General features: G+C 42.5%; 1 protein-coding gene across 1 annotated transcript in view; it reads left to right on the top strand.

The window, feature by feature from the left end:
* Positions 1-15,742, top strand: part of b4galnt4a (beta-1,4-N-acetyl-galactosaminyltransferase 4a) — a 165,271-nt gene that overhangs the window by 36,369 nt on the left and 113,160 nt on the right. The window lies entirely within an intron of this gene.

The raw sequence follows: 15,742 nt of genomic DNA, 5'->3' as shown, positions 1-15,742 counted from the left end.
TAGCGATAAGTGTCGCATGCCAGTTTGTGGCTTCATGTCACTGGTTTCTATGAAAAATGACTTGTAACCTGTTGCTGTGTCACTCATAGTGTAAACACAGCATTTTGCTTTTTTTTTTCAGATTTACAGTATACTAATCAAGAAACTATTATTATTTTCTAGTTTCACTTTGAATCAATAAAATACTTGATGTGGCCCTCGACACACAAACCAAAAAATATGACACCTGAATCCAAGTTTGCATGATCTGATGGCATCCAGTGAAAGCAACAGACAGCGAATGCACAGCAACACAGTGATATCAGCTTTTGATCTTACATGTGTCAGTCATCCAGCCAATTTATTCTCTGGCGCTTCTGCTTGTTTCTCTGTTAAGAATGTTGCCAAGCAGGGAGACACAGAAGCCTGAGATATTCTGACGCTGTGCTTGGACATGTTGTGATCTGGCTCTGCGAATCAGTGGAGAAACGCATTGATTGATCTGTCTGTGCTCAAACACTGAGCACGTTGGGCATCTGTTCAATTAAGCACATTAAAATGATTTTAGTGCACCCTCTGCTCACCCTAGTAACGACGGCTCCCTTGACAATCCCTTCAAAATGGAAGCGGATCTGTCAGATAGCTTTCCCAATTACTCACACACACCAACTTGCAGCGTTAGTTTTATTTATTTCCTTCTAGCTTTTTTTCGTGACTCAACGAGTCTCGTCTCGTTTGATGTCTTTGATGTTTATAAATAAACAGGTTTTTTTTTTCATTATTTTTTGTTTTTACATCAGGAAACTGATGGCTACACTGGATGTATCATAGGAGGTGTGTGCTGAAAATAATGTACAAAGCAAGTAAGCAACATACTGTAAGTCACCACGAAGGTCTGAAATAGAATGATGCTACACACCTGGTTTTGCATATTCATCACTTACAAGTGTGAATAAAATCATTTTTAATGGTACGCACAGATTTGTTTCTTACTAGCAGAATTTTGCTGATAAAGACCAAGAGATGCACATGAGTTGCAGGGAAGCTACACTGTAAGGGACTGTTCGTTGTTTATCAGAGGGGTTGGCTGGGTGTGACTTTTTCTTTTTTAAAATCTTGACCCTCACCTGAGCTACAACTATTTTTCCTTGAGCCCTGCTTACCTTATTTGTAAGATATTCACGCCAAATGCGCAGTATGGAGGCAATAAGACTTATTACTAAAACAAACTGCTAATATCTTTCAAAAAATGCCAATCTTTCTTACAAATTGCATCACACAAACTGTGCGTGCACTTCAGCAGAATAAGGGTGCATTATGGACAAACGTCCTACCCGACCGCACGCACGCTCACGGCTGTTATTCAATAATGCATTCAAGAATACAGTATTTAATGTCTTTTAGAGGATCTGATTAGTGCAAACGTGGGGGGAATTTTACATGACACTTGTTGAATAAACTGATTTTGATGTTAAATTTGGTTAGGTTTACAGACAAAAATAACGCACATGATGTGTTCAAATATCGGAAATTAGAAAACTACCAATGAATTCTATTTACAGTTTCTGGCTATGATAAATGGTGTGATTTTGGTGATTTTTAAAGACAACACATCTTTCAATACCACCAGTGAGTTCTGGGGTTCAGAGGATATTTAAAATGGATACAAAATACAACCTTTCTTATTTGTATGTCCCTCCCCTAGATGAAAATGAAAAATATAAGTCCCACCTTGGTGCTTAAAAAATTATATGATATGCCTCCCACATTTTACACCACCCTCTCTTCCCAAAATAATGAACAGTCCCTAAGTAGACCTGGAGTTGAGACTTTTAACCAGTGTAATGATCAGTGATCACACACTCGCTGTCTGCAGATGACAAACTCAAGCAAAGACACACTCCCGAAGTGTTTAAATGTAGACCCTTAAGAGAGGCGTACAGAATTTGACCTCTCCTTTCTTGCTGAGTGTATTTTTTACCAAGGCTGAGCCGGACTCCCTAACTCTTTTGCTTTGTCTGCGGTTAATGTGTCTCATCCCTGAACTCGCTCGCTCACCTTCCTTTTCATTTCCAAACCGTCTTCAGAGTTGTCGATCAATGGCTTCTGCTGTTGCCTTCATATTTGCAGCGTGACCAGCCTCTGCTGTCGCTGGAGGATACGAAAAGGAACACCCATGAATAATTTACGGCAAGCAGGAATATGTAAACGGGTAAACAGACACAAGAAACAAAATGCAAACAATTGCAGCAGCTTGCATGAATTAATTGCACGGTCGAGTCCTGTGTTCTCCTTTATTGGAGCTCTCTGTCCTTCATGAGTGATTCAGGGTCAGCAGGCCGTGGGGGTTTTTGTAGCGGGATAAGTGAGTGTGCTGATGGTGGGCCGGCTGATGTGGAAGCAGAGTTGCATTGCAATTTCGTGCATTTGTTTGCTCAGATTTTATGTAATGCTGTTTACTTAGCTGAATAGTAACACATACTGTTATTTTGTCTCCACTGTTGCAGCAATATTGAATTAGCATATTGCACCTCAGAAAGGCAGTAATTGCTAAGTATTGCTGTAATTGGACTGTTCATTAGAGAGACGCTGACTAGGCAGTTCCCTCTTCAGCACCAAGAAGTAGACGCTTGTGTAATGAGGTTTCTCTGCGTTATTATTTTATTCAAACGCTGTGAAACATCCATGTGGTAAAGAATCCTGTAATTGAATTAATTCCATTGAACTACTACAATCACTTCAAAGTGAATCACTGCTTTCACATGTGGCATGTTGACAGCGTAGAGAGTTAAAAAAAGGGTTTCTACCACCAGTAACCAGCAGATGATGTGTCCAAGTAACTGTCAGAGTGGAGGGCAGAGGAGGGGGAGATAGGACGTGACAGAGTGGCCCCATTTGAGGTTGTCACAGAGTCCCGAGAGTGACGACACCGACCCAAGACGAATCGAGGCCCAGCTGGCTCCCTGGATGGCTCGTATAAGTTGCGTGATCATAAATAGCCAGGGCCCCATTGCAGGGTGGAGGTGGTTTGTCATCAGGCTTGGCCCCAGCCGGGCCACTGACTCCCCGACGAGAAGGGAATTTATCACTGTACAGTGATAAGACAAGGCTATTATTGTTTCTGTCCTCCTCCTTCTCCTCGCCCACATCCCTTCCCTCTCCCTCCCCGCTTGTATGGAACACATAACCTCTTCCTTTTCTTCCAAGTTTCTCGCTCCCTTGTTCCCTCTTCCTCTGTCCTCCTTTTCCTCATCCTGTCTTCTTTCATCTTTTATTCTCCCGCTGTAACCTCTCACCACCACTACCCTGCATTTTTTTTTTTTTTGGCTCCCTCCTTCACCATCTTCTATCTCTTTCTATCAGCACACAGGCGATATTATCAGGAAAGTAATGACTCCATGGGACGACGATAATCAGATACTCGGTAGAGGATAATGACCACACCGGGGTTCTACACGGAAATAATATTCAGGTATTAATCGCTGCCGACACATCAGACGACTGCACAGAATGATTGAGAGGAAGAGAAGGGGAGAGGAAAGGAGGAAAAGATAAAAGATGTGTAGGAAGTGCAAGTACGACAGCCAGGAATGAGGTGGGGAGAGAAGAAAGGAAGACAGAGGAGAGTGTTTGTGAGGGAGGCAAAGAAAGAGGAGAGAGATGGTAAACAGAGTCAGGTTATTTAGGGGTCAGTCTTGTCTCAAGTGTTTTGTGGTTTCTGAAATACAATTTGTCTTCGTCTTTTAGTGAGGCATAGCTAAACTCTCCATTTTCCTGCACCTCTCTTTCCTTTTTCTGACACCTCTGTGTCTCGTCCTGTTGTTGCTCCCGCAAGAAAAGTTGCTTTGCTCTGTCATTTTTATTTTAGTTCTGGCTCACATAGCTCGGTGCCACGAGACTGGAAAGCCCGGGCCTCCGCTCTCAAGTTTGTCATGAGCAAGTTTTTTTGGATGCAGGCCTGGTACAGGCTCCTCTTTCATTGTCTCCCCGCGCGGCGGCTCGGCTGTCAGGAGCGCAGAAGATGGATGAATTATCGCGGAAAGGTCTCCTTCAGCGCTCTCACCTCATTTAGATGCTCCGGTTGGCTCCGACTCTTGCTAACATCGTGACAGCGTGTTAGCCTAGCACCAAGGCCCCTTTTGTTTCTTTGTTTACAAATGTATGCTAATGAGCGAGGGAGATCAGGAAGCAGGCAACCCCTGCATGCTCACTCTAATTCCTCCCCCAGTGACACATCAGCTGTGACAGTTGTGGCTCTGCAGAGGCTCAGAGTAGCCTCCTTATCTCCTCCGCTGTGATTGGAGCAGCTGCCTCTGGGTGTCACCGGCAACTGTGAGGATTGCTTTGTGGTGTGCTCGTGTGTGTGTGTGTGTTTGTGAATACGCCTACAGTATGCATCTTTTTACACTTGCTCATAGGGGCATAATTAACACTCAGGAGACTGAGAACTCTGGACACTTTAAGCCTTTATGTCAGAATATGCAGTGATGCACGTACAAGGCATCTCGAGGGAGTTTATGTTTTTCATACGTGTAAAGCACAAACAACAAGTCTGTGTGTGTGTGTGTGTGTGTGTGTGTGTGTGTGTGTGTGTGTGTGCGTGTGTATGTGTATGAGTAAAAAACATGTATTAAGTCATTCATCTTTCTATCTTCCTCCTTGTGCCATCGACCATGATGGAAATGTTTCCCTTTTCGTCTCTCGTCTCCATGGCAACCCAGAGCAGGGCCAAAGCAGACCTTATAGGCCTCCAGACGGCAAGTGGAGTTCACAGAGGCCTCGGGCACTAAGCAGCAGGAGGAGATGGGGAGAGGCAGACAGCCATTTAGAGGTGAGCAGCAGGGCGAGTGGGCTGGCAGGTCGCAGAGGGATCAGACTGTTAAGCTCCGCAGCCTATGGCCACATACCAACTAGATGGGAGGTTGACAGAAATATGTCATCTTTTTTTTTTTTTTTTACATTGTTTGCCAATGACATGACCTGAGTAGCCAGCTAACAAGCCCCTTAAAATATCTGTCCCATGCTCGGTCGAGAATTTAAAGCAAGAGTTATCAAGGGTGGAGAGTATCCAGTTTGTACCATCAGAGAAGTCACAATTCTGCAAACTATATCTGGTGATATTTCTTCACATGGTGCCATATTTTAGACTTACACAGCTTTAGGCTATCACATCCTAGGCCCTGTTCAGCTGCCAGTGAGATGAGCGTAAACACCCTCAAGAGCAGATAATATGTGTGTTTAAGTTTCGAGTAGAGAGCGAGTGGGATAGAAACCTCATTGGAGCCCAGATGGTCTAGAGAGAAGCAGTATCCTGGCTTTTCACAGCCTTTTTGATAGTGGATGTTATCTGTTTAATAGCAGCCTTCATATTTCCACACTATGGTAAGTAGGGATAAATATGCATAACTGGAAGGCCAGAGATTTTCTTTTCATATTTGTACACATAGTACTGTAGATGTTATGAACATGAGCATGCAGCTTTTCATTGTGAATGCAGCACACCTCAGTCTGATCCCAAATGTTGTACATTTTTCAAACTCATCTACTCTGCAATGCAAATGTTTAATTAATTCTATTCATTAGATTTGGTTGTTAAAAATACACTCTTAAGTAATGCTGCATGATTATGGCCAAAATTATAATCAGGATTGTTTTGATCAACATTGAGATCAAAATTATTTGTCATGATTTCTCATTATAAATTTTTTTTAAAAAAGTTGCACTTTAATATAAATTAATAATGTGCTGATTTCACTTCCATATTGTGCTACATTCCAGCTGATGTAAAAATCCTCATATCCAAATAAAGGCCCAGACACACCAAACCGACATCAAAGACCAAGCCAACTGTTGCGTTTCCTCGTGTCGCTCTATGAGCTCAATGGCTTAAGAAGTAAGTGTTACCCTTGATAACAAGTTCGTTTCGAACTCGCTCACACTTGACTTTGGTCATTAGTTTACTTTCCTCACTTCCGTTTCTTTTTTCATGCGTTGAGCTGAACTTCTGATCAGAGAGATTTGATTCATCTATAGGCTGCGTTGTCTCTGATGCCAATTCAGCATGCTAAATCATCAGAAAAAAAGCTGATGAAGGCCAGTGGTGTGGGACAGACACGGATGCTCTCCAAATGCCCAACACAGACCAATGACAGACTGTCAGCTTGGTGCATCAGGGCCTTTACTTTAGAAAAAACATTTTTTTTCACCTGAATTCAGTGTATCTTCCATGAGTAAGTATCTTTTGCTGTGTATTTTTTTTTTTTTTCGTTCACAAGTGTTCACAGTAAGGTGACCCGCTGCAGCTCACCTTTATGGATTTAGGAGTCGAGGCTGAACAAGGACATGAGTTGACTTTATTCTTCTTGGCCTTCATGCATTTATTTGGCTGCAGATTGTGGAGGTTTTTTTTAATAGAAGTTTAACAAGATAGCTGTGTTGCTTTGTGCTGCACGCACAAGTCTCATGCACTCTTTCATGAGATTTGTTCTGAAATACTTCCAAACAATGGATGATGATGGTTGATGACAGGTGATTTTCGTTTTGCCCGTCAACATTCAGTAAAGTTTTTCACAGACTGCTGCTGCACGGTGCGCACGTAGCATTAGACAGCTATGTGGAGGCTGGCTGTCAGTTATAAACTGCTTGATTTCATCTGCAGCAGAGTTGTCTATGAGCAGTGTACGCATATTAAGTGTCAATATCACAGCCAATCATGTTCATTTAATTGTGGGACGCCAAAATCATGATCAATATTTGATTAACTGTTAAGCCCTACCTCTAAGTATTAGTGTGCATTTGTGTGCTTGTGAGTATGTGTGAGTTCATAGTCAAACACTACAATAAGGTCATTCCATTTTCTCTCAGGCTGTCTATTAATCTTTGAGTGCTCTGGGCCTTAGGGCTCTGATTTTATGTTTGTCTCCATCCAAAGCATTTTGTTTTTTTGTTATTTGAATTTTCCTAAGTGGCGGCTTTAGTGCGCTATTAGTGGAGTGCAAAACATTACCGGAGCTTAGAGAAGAGGGTAGAAAAGAGGAAGAGAGTGGGACCTCTTTGCCCCTGACCCATATTACAGCACATTAAGCATCTCTGCAATCCCTCTTTCTCTCTGCCCTACACACCCACAGGCCTACAAGCACACTTTCTCTCCAGCTACATGCTCTTTTCTCCCATTAAGTTCTCTCTCTCGCTCCTCTGTCTTTCCTTGCCCCTCTCCGTCTCAGTCCCTTTGTCTCTATTTATCTCATCTCCAAAGCCTTGTTATGCCTCTTGTCTTAATGCACTCTCGCTTTCCTCACAAGGCTGTGTTGTTCGAGCCGAACTAAAGGCCAGGGAGTGCAGTACTGAGAGCCAGGCCTATTCATCAGTTTCACAGCAGCCTTCCACTCTGCTTCATTACTGACTGGCTAATGGCACAGATCAGTGCAGTTTATTTGCTATAATTAGCGAGCTCCATTTGGCCAGTGCGGCCCCGGTGAAGCCTGCTGCACTTTTGCTGCCCCCTGCCACGCCACCCTGCGCATGTGGGTGCACAAACGCTTGGCTGTTGCATCGGAAAGTGTCATTAAGAAGCTATACTGGCCCATCACTTAGCCATCCTCCATTGCCTTGAGTCAACCATGTCTTATAATGCCTGATTGCAGAGCAAAAAGCCATGAGCCTTGTAAAACTTTATAAGCTCTGCGCTTGTTAAAAGTAGAAGTGTATTGAAAATGCATAGCAGAGCGTGCGGGACAGGGATGGAAAGGGAATGAGTAACTCAGTCAGTCAGTTAATGGCTGACTGAGTAATGAGCGACTGAATGAGTGAACATGCGAGCAACCGGCAAATGGTGGGCCCTCGCCCTGTGGTTACACCCTCTTCTTTACTTTTCTCTCACAGGCTCTCGTCCTTGCATCCCACTCGACTTCCTCTTACTGTCTCCATCAGTGTTCCCCCTTGACTTCCAGTTTAATCGCCTCCCTCGTACCCTCTTGCATTCTAAACCCTTGCACCCTATCCCCCCTCTCGCTTATTCTCCCCATCTCTCTCCCACTCTCGTGTTCTGAAAAGCCTCTTGTTTCGTCGTTGTATGCAATTTTAATCTTGTTCCCCCCGATGAAGGGAGAGGAGGCGAGGGGTGTATTTGACGTCCTCTCACGTTGCTGGTGCTAGCTCAAGAGGAGTACAGGCTACGTCACAGAGATAGAGTCGCAGTGAACCTGCCGAGTAGAGGAGATCAACCCCATTAATAATTTACACAGAGCATGCTGTTGCAGTGTGCTCGTCCACTCTCACTGTAACTCTTTTGTCTCGTCTCCTTCCAAACCTTTCTATCCTGCGTCTATGTTTGATTCTCGCTTATCATTCTTACAAATTTTCAGTTTCTATCCATCAGTTCCAATCACCTACTTTATTAGGTAAACTTGCTCACTGATGCAAACAGCCAACTCCACCGAACAGGCAATCAGTGTGACGCGACAAGGTCAAGTTCACTTTAAACCACAAATGAGAATAGGCAAGCAGCGTAAGCAAGGCAACTTTGATTGAAGTATGGTCGTTGCAGAGCCAGAGGTTATTGTTCCAGCATCACAGTTGGCCTCCTGGGATTTAAGAAAATAGAAAACGTGCAGTTTGCTGCATTTAAGCAGGCAAAAACCCCTTGACAGTGAGGAAGGTCAGGGGCAGGTGGCTCACAGGCAGGCCAGTATGCAACGACTCAGTGCAACAGAAGGGCATGTGTGAATTAAGTTCATCAAACCTCGAGGCAGCAACTGCAAAAGACCAAGCTGGGGCACAGTTTCGTTATCCAAAACATCGGCCTAAAGCCGCAGCAGTCACCTGATCAACGAACTATAATGGCCAGACAGTGGGAATACTCTACCTAGTCTTGATTTTGGGTGCGACATGCTGGCAGCAGGGTAAAAATTTAAAGTAAACAGTATGAAGTCATCCATCGGCCCAGCCTTGTGTCAAAGAAACAGCCTTGTGGTAGCTGTGTGGGAGTATTTTCTTGCACAAATTAGGCCCCATGATACCACATACCCTTCATTTGAATGCCAGAGTCTACTAAAACATTGTTGCTGACCAGTAATCCTTTTTCACATGGCTACCTCCGACAAGGATAGTGTCACGACTACCCTCTTTATAATCTCAAAATACTTACAGAAATGACAAATGACCTCAGTGTTCTCCACTTGCCTGCACAGTCTGTGGGACTCAATCCAATAAAACATCTTTGGGATGAGATTGAATAAAGGGCTAGTACAAAACCAAAGCTAAAGAATCAGATGCAAGTGAAACATACTGTTGAGTCAGAGAAGATCAAAAAATTTCCAGCACCATTTGAAAACATTTATAGTACTTCCATTTCATTTTTTTTTTTCCAAAAATCAATCACTTCCCAATAACAATAGCACATATAAAATGTATTTTATTAAATAAGTCAGTCATCAGGATAATAATCAACAATCTTTTTTTTTTAAATTGACAAAACATCCAGTCTGGGCTACTGTCTAATAAGCGGTAACATCTGGGTCGAAAAATGAAGCCAGTATGGAAGTGCAGTTCTTTGAATAGCCACTTGAAGCTGGCTACAAAAACCAGTCAATCCCCATAGACACTGATGGTAAAATGCCCAACTTTTCAGCAGAAATTAAGACGTTAACAGCCTGCTACAAAAAGAACTGTTTTGATCTCTATAGCATATTTACCCCCTCATGACAATTTCTATACAAATTCCCCTTATACTTTTTATTGAGGCTCAAAATTACGTCATAGTGTACTTGCCTTCTCAGCCAGTTTTGCCCCTTGCTCCTGCACAGTGTCAGCCTCTCCCCTAAATATGGCGACTTCGGCTTCCAAAAACCAAGATGGCAAAAGCTGAAATGCCAGACTTGAGGCTTCAAAATGGGAGTCCACAAACCAGTGGGTGACATTGCAGTGGCTCTATCCATTAATTTTTCTATGTTGTATGAACAAAGAAGGCGAGGACCCACTTTTCATGTAGATATATAAACGACTCATTCTAAGGTAACAAAAACAAAACAATTAATTTTCAGTGACTAAAATCGAATGAAAATGTTGTTATGAATATTATATACCTTTCCACAGCTCTGCCCCTAAAGCCTACACATGCGACCTTTATAAGACATCACGCTTATTGTAAAAAAATAATAAAGGTTTTATGTGTCAAGCTTCAAGCATGTGAGGATCCTCTACTTCATTCTGTTTTATATTTTTGGAGGGTTTAGACTGGGAAGGTCGGTTAGATGAAACAATCATCACTTTCTACTCTGAAAAACTTGTTTTAGGCACTATTTTATATATTTAAAATAGGGTACATTATGATAGACTTGAAAATATGTGATAGTTGCAGCCCTTTAGATATGTACTTTGAATGTCAACCATGACAACAAATAGATTTTTGACCGTCTTCTAAACATTTTAATGTGTGTCTGTAACCATGACGCAACTTTTCCCCTGCTTTGTTCTGTTGCTAGTCCTTGAACCAACTGTTGAATATTGAGTGTCCTCGAGTGCGCCTTTTCAAAGGAGACCATGTCGGAACCACTTTTGAGATAACTCTGGGATAATGATCAGTGGCGTAACCGCTGTGAGCTGCTGTGTTTGACTGTGTGCTATTATCTCCCCTGTTTATCCGAGGGCTGTAATATGGAACAGATTCCGAGGGCTCCCAAACAGATCATTATTAACTAATTTGGTATGAGTGGATCTCACATAGGTCACTTAGGTTCAAACCAGGGTCTGTATAAAGATGGACGATGCGCCCCCACCTGGCCCCCGGTATGCTTAAGTGAGGCTAAAACATCCCAGATACAGCCGCTGCCATCCTGTGCTGGTGACGTCATTTGGAGCCGAAGTCTGCGATGTAGCAATCTCTGAGGTGGGGGTGTTCCCACCAAAACACCTGTCTGACCAATCGTGAGCAGCCCCATTGAAAGCAAGTGCACGGATTGGCTCACTCTGTCAGACATTGTAGAATTTAATATATAACTCATTAAAACCAAACTTAATAGAGAAACAATCACTTGAACAAACATCAGGGTGATTAGAACAACCTTCAGTGACAGAAATCATTTTCGGGAAAATGTATTTGGCATGTACTTTGAGATTTTAATTTGGCCCTTGTCCCATTCATGAAGAGGGTGGGCTTTATGACCTATACTGCAGCCAGGCACCAGGGGGCGATCCAGATGTTTAAGCTTCACTTTGAGGGAGCTGTCATGTTATCCATCTTTATATACAATCTATGGCTCAAACTAAAGTCCTCCCACTTAACCACTTCAGTTTTATTGATCTGTTCTGTAATGTTCAATTTTCTCTTCTTTTCTCTTCTAACTGCCCTTCGTCGCTGCTCTTGTAGCTCCTGCTGCGCTCACTTCTTTGATTCTGCGATTAGCATTCTGCTGTATCACCATTCTGTCTATCACTTAACATACAGTGGAGCACCGCCTTGCACTGAAACCGGGTGCTTGTTGTCAGTCTTGTTTGAAGATAAAACGAGACACCGAGATACAACGCGCACACACACATGCATATACTGTATGCATATACGCACAAAACCACTGAAACACACACGTACATATCAATTGGCGCTCGTATAGCGGAGATGAGAGCTCTGACAGCTGCAGTTCGCTGAAAGCTATAGAGTTTAGAATATCATTAGTTTTAAAAGGACAGCCAGACAAGGTGAAGTTATTACTCATTTCTCAAAAGTAGAGGAAGCCGCAGAAAGTTCCCCCAAATCCTTGCCTTTATCTACAGATTGCACTCACATCAACCTTAGATAAGACTGTTTATTGTGGTTTTTAATATACTCTGCGACAGACCTAACACTCCAAATACTGGTCTCTGTCTGTGTCCTCTGGAGGTTATAGAAGTTGCTTTCTGCCATCTAATCTGTAAATAGTGCTGTAGTTTTAGGACCAGAGGACATGAACAGATTAGGACAGAACATAAGAGAGGAGGCTCCCTAAATGATTAGTATTCTGCCTGGTCTCCTGCGGGTGGTGGAGCTCGTAGTCGATTGGCTTCCATTAACCTGCCAGTCTGCTCTTCATTACTTCATTAGAGCCTCCATGGAGGCTCGAGGAAGTCCCATCACAGTCCAGGGACGGGGACTGACTCCTGACTCGTTGCAGTTTGCCACGGGCGTCAGACTTACCTTGCTGCCTGGCTGCTGCTCTGAATCCGGTTCTTTCAGTCCTTTTTAACTTTGTATTGGTGAGTAAGTGAAAGCACAGCATGCTGGTTACTTAGGAGCACAACAGCCCCAGTGCAGGATAATAGGACCAAGGTCTGTAGGTTTGAATGGCTGATTCACCACTTCTGTGTTTTGATTGATTCACCGTACCTCTACTTCGTGCCATCAGGGGACAATCTTTATGACTCATTGATAAACTGTATAAAAATAATGGAATGTCACCCAGTGGATTTTGGCCTCAAAAGCCATTTTTGCTGTCGCCATCCGGGAATTTTTGAGCTACAAGTGACCATATTTGGATGACAGGAGGAGGGGAGAATAGATCTGACTCATATACTGTTGTGATGCCTCACAGACATCCTGTCAAAAAGTGGGCACATCCTTAATTATGCATAACTTTAAGCATTAACAACATGCAGATTGGCAAGTTATATAATAATCCAACAAAGTGCAGTGGTCATGAATGATAAAGTTAGCAATATACACCAAAACCTTTCTCTGTACCAGGCTATGAACATGTTTATTTCTTCTTTAAAGTTGGACATTTTAACATAGGAGTGTATGAGTACTGACTTGCTTTAGGAGCCAGCCTCAAGTGGCTATTTATGGAACTACGGTTTTTGGCACTTAAGCATTGGCTTCATTTTTCAGACCAGGAGGTTGTTGCTTGGACTAATTCAAACTGCAGCACCACGTCTTTCTGTATGACATATAAACTTCTCTTTTGAGAGTTTTAAGGAGTATTGAGGAGCAATATGTTGGCAAAGACTGTTTGAACATTTGCTCACACACAGGCGAGTGCTCTCTCTCACACACGCACACACACACACACACACACACACACACACACACACACACACACACACACACACACACATATACACATATGAACACAGAGTACAAGTACTTTGCAATTCTCATTATCTTCTCCTTTTGGGATTGTTGAAGAATTTATTAGAGGAATATATTAGCAGGAAATGTTCTTTTTTCCCCCATTTTTCATACACTTATCCATACAAAGGGACTCTGTGAATGAGGCACTCATGACTTAAATGCAACCATAATGATTTAATATTGTTATTTTCGCGTTACACTTCTCTTGTTAAGGCCATTTTCCTATGGCTTTGCATAGAAAGCAAATATGCATTTTGTCCTGTTAATGCTAATATAGAATTCTTTTTTTCTCAAGAAAGGTAAGTTCAAAAATTATTCTCCTCAGACTTCAGAGGACAGTGCTTGAGGGAATCAGAGAAGAGGAGAGATGATTTAAAAGTTATGTTTTTGTTGAAGCTTTCCTCCCAATATTGTGTTGACTGCTTTGTGTCATCTGGCTGATGTTTCCATAGGTAGTTTTCTTTCTGTCAAACTCTAATGCTGTTAATCTTTCTCTATTTATTGAGGCATTAAGGAAAGCTCATATGGATTTGGCTGTCAGTTTGACCATCCACTGCTAGAGTATTCCTCTTGCATACAAAGTACAACGCCTTTCTATGACCTTATTGTACAGTGCAGACTATTTATAGGTGGAGGTCATTGTGAATATGATGCACCGAGGGCCCTATTATTTACAAGTGAGGTTTATTTCCACATAAGACTGATATGAGTTTTTTTTTTTTGTGTTCTGTGCTCTCATTCATGTATAAGGTGATCACTGACTTACATAAATGAGGTGAGGTGAAGGGGGGCCTCACCTGGCTCCCTGGAGCATTGCCTGCTCATAATAGCCTCAGAAAAACAGTTAAGGGTAGATGTGCTGCCAGTTGACTCATGCAGTGACTCATGCAGTGTTTACTCAGCGGAGGAACAAAAATAAACAGCAAAATGAAGTGAGAAATGAATCGCAACACATAAAGAAATGGATTTGCGATTATGTTTCCCAGTTGTTTATTTTTTGTAATTTGTCATATTTTAATCGTAGTATCATGTCCTTTGTTAAATATCTTTGTGGCATTTGACATGTAGGTGGATAAAATTTAAATACAAGCAGCCCGAAAACTCATGTGCCACTACTGAAGTCTACAAAAGAGGTTTTAGTTACCTTGTAAGATCAAAACTTGGAAGTTTGAAGTGTCCTGCTATTTTTGGCACAACAATGGCAGGAAAGTCAGGCTTGAAGTGAGACGAAGTAGAGCACGGCTACTCTTTGGTGTTTGCTCTTTGATCTGGTGGAGCTTTGATCGACCCCGGAGGACGTACTTAGACTGTCCATGTCGAGCTGCGGACTGACGGTCTTCACAGCACGGTTCCTGGGGTTCAAGTGGCCTTGTTTGACAAGGAAATGACATTCGCTGAAAGCTTTCTCGACTTCCATTGCTTGGTATTGTGTTCTTTCCTTTTTTTTGTTTTGGGTTGGGGTGACCTTTTCAGCGCACTTTGTCTTGGGGGAGACAAGAGTCAGAAAACATACAATGCAATATAGCCTTAAAAAAATCAGAGTAAGAGATGCGAAAGACAGTGTTGAGGGGAATGCTTTGTGAAAATGGCAATTTTCTCCTCCGTTTCATTTATTCAGCAAAAGGAGATGATTTTTTTTTTCAGATCAAAGCAGATTTTTATTACAGTTGTTTTGGAATCAGTGAAATTGCAAAGGGAATGGAGGGAGACAGGCAAGATGATATCCAAACAAATGAGGAAAACAAATCATCATGGCAGATTATGTTTGCTGGAGATTTTCTTGGGATGCAAAGCAAGTCGCACAGTAGGAAAAACCTCCATTTTTGCTACAGTTTTATTTTGAATTGGTTTGTTTTTCTACTGTTTCCTCTGTCGCTTTACGTGACTGAGCATGAAGCTATCTGTCTTTCCTCTTCTCCTTGACCGCATCAATCTCCGCACAGCCCGACTCTGCCACACACAGACATCCCCCCACCCCCCAACTAATTCAGCCCACTCAGACTCTTTGTTAAGGGGACATATTGGAAAACCATTAGCTCTCATTATGCTTTATAGCCACCCGTTCTCCCCATTCTGTCTTTTAATCACAATCCATCCCCGTGTGTGTGTGTGTGTGTGTGTGTGTGTGTGTGTGTGTGTGTGTGTGTGCACGCCCTTCAGTGTGTGTGACTCTATGCATGTGCGTACACCTCAGTCACCCCCTGCTCAGCAGACAGTAATGAACCACTTTCGCTGTAATGCATTTGGGACACACATAAAGTCCCCAGCCCCCTCCCTCTTGCTTTTTATAGGGGAGTCAATGGCACAGGCGCCACTTTTTATGGCAGCCAATCCCGAGCTGCTGCAATGTTGTGCATTCGTGAGCCATGTCAGCCAAATGGGATTGAATGCTGTGCAATAGAAATAAAAAGAAATTGGAGTGAATAGAGTATGGATACCTTTTTATATGAACTCTTCATAGAGGTAGAAACTCCTTATAGGAAATCTTGAGTATCCATTCGCTCCTTATAAGTCCAAATGACCAGGCTCTCATAAAGTGCTGAATATCCTGTTACTGCTCTGTATTGAATTATACTCCGGTTTGATCATCCATGACAGCATGTGTGTGATTGTATGTGCGTGTGTTTTGCTGGCAGCAAGGAGGGATGCAATTTTGACCATATG

This window comes from Plectropomus leopardus, chromosome 7, assembly GCF_026936395.1.
Source record: "Plectropomus leopardus strain MGB_pleo_1.0 chromosome 7, ASM2693639v1, whole genome shotgun sequence".
Taxonomy (NCBI): Eukaryota; Metazoa; Chordata; class Actinopteri; order Perciformes; family Serranidae; genus Plectropomus; species Plectropomus leopardus.
This window is presented reverse-complemented; position numbering and strand designations above follow the sequence as displayed.